This window comes from Octodon degus, unplaced genomic scaffold (genome assembly GCF_000260255.1).
Source record: "Octodon degus isolate 3935 unplaced genomic scaffold, OctDeg1.0 scaffold00088, whole genome shotgun sequence".
In the NCBI taxonomy this organism is placed as follows: domain Eukaryota; kingdom Metazoa; phylum Chordata; class Mammalia; order Rodentia; family Octodontidae; genus Octodon; species Octodon degus.
This window is the reverse complement of record NW_004524664.1, coordinates 8,054,929-8,056,849: the sequence shown is the minus strand read 5'-3', so window position 1 is coordinate 8,056,849 and position 1,921 is coordinate 8,054,929.

Below are 1,921 nucleotides of genomic sequence, written 5' to 3'. Positions count from 1 at the left end.
TTTTGGTGGAACCAGGGATTGAACTCAGGCCCTTGTGCTTGCCAGGAAAGCACTTATTCTACTGAGCCATCTCCTCGGCCCCTGACATTTATTTTTGATTTTGAACTAAAATCAAATATTACCTCAATGGTTTTGTTCACTTTGGGACATTGGAGGTGTGATTGGATCAGGTAGCATGGCAGCCATCAGTGAATTAGTCCTTTGGTGACTTGCTATCAGGAGGTGGATCTAGACAGAAGCTGTGGGTGGGTCACTAGTGGCCCAGCCTGAAAGGGTTTATCTCTTCCCTGCTCTTTCTTTCACTTGCTCTTTGCTTGCTGTCCTTCCATGAGCAACTCCCGTCTGCCACGCACCTCTGCCATACCTCGGAGCCAGAAAACTATGGACTGAAATCCCTAAAACCTACCAGCCAAACTTCTCCTTTCTGTTGTAGATGTCCTATACTGAGCCAGGCACAAGAAAGTAACTAAGACATTTGGTAGAGCTAACGCGTATAAACTTGGATTTTTGTTGCTGCTGTACTGATTTGGGGATTTCTTGCTTTCTGCAAGTGTGAGATCCTTCAGTTCCAGTACATGTTTTCTGTGTCAGACCTTATCCATTGCTGCTAGGATACTTGGTTCTTGTTTTATTGGAAAATGATGTGAATAGCCAAGAGCTGGCTAGGAGATGTAGTCACTGCTACTGCTGTGGCTTTTCTTTCAGCACTTCCTGGCTCCAGAAAAAAAGGTTTGAAAACGAACAAATATCACACTCATACCTGTAAATATGCCTATACATAATCTTGTGTATTTATATTACATTAAATATGCATCTATACTGATGTCTTTCAATCCATTGCCACATCAATCATTTTAGTTTTCTCTTATTCCTCTTGTATTTCTCCTAATTTAACCTGAAGCTTGAATAAGAGGCTCCTACCGTCTACCAATCATATGCTGTTCAATCGCAGCATACACTTATGGAAATTTCAAAATTATTATTCCAAACCCTGGTGATTTTTTTGCTGATTTTTGTCAATTCTATGTAGTATTAATTAGAGAAGGATAGCATCTTAACCATATAGTCTTCTAATTAACAAATATGATGCATTTCATCATTTTAAAATGTTTTATAATTTTACATAATGTAGTATCTGTGCAAAGGTTTTGTATTTTTATCAATTATATCTATTTCACACTTCATGGTGATATTTTATTTTAAATTTTAATTTATTTTGCAATTCTGAGAGTAGAACACTATACATGCTAGACAAACATTCTGACACTGAATTATACATATAATCTTGAGTAGTATTTTAAAGGACAAAACTTCTTTAAAATTTGAGTTTCTGATTTATAACATTGGTGTTCTGTCTTGACTTTCCAGAAAATATTGTACTAAATTTATTAATTTTATTTTTATATGTTTGGAAGAATTTGTTAGTAAAGCCTTTCTGGGATGGAAATGTTTTTGTGGAAAGATTTTAACTGCAAATACTATTAATTTTATCAAAATGGGTTAACTATTCTTAAGGAAATATGTCTTAATGGCTTTTGTACATTATTTTTAATTTTCATTTTTTTTGTGGTACCAGGGATTGAACTCAGGACCCCGAACTTGCCAGGCAAACATTTATTCTACTGAGCTATCTCACTGCCCCATTATATTTAATTTGTCAAATGTATTGCTATAAAATTATTAAAATATTAATGCATGATGTTAGCTATCTAACATATATAAAATACCTATTGGAGGCTGGGGAGATAGCTAGTTGTTTTCAGCACCTGCCTGGCAAGCACAAGAGTGAGGGTTCAATTCCTAGCACCACATGCTGTGCCAGCCCTGCACTGAGCTGGCCACCAAAACAGGGTGTGATGGCTTACACCTGTAATCCTAGCACTGGAGTGTCTGAGACAAGAGGATCACTACAAGTCTGAGC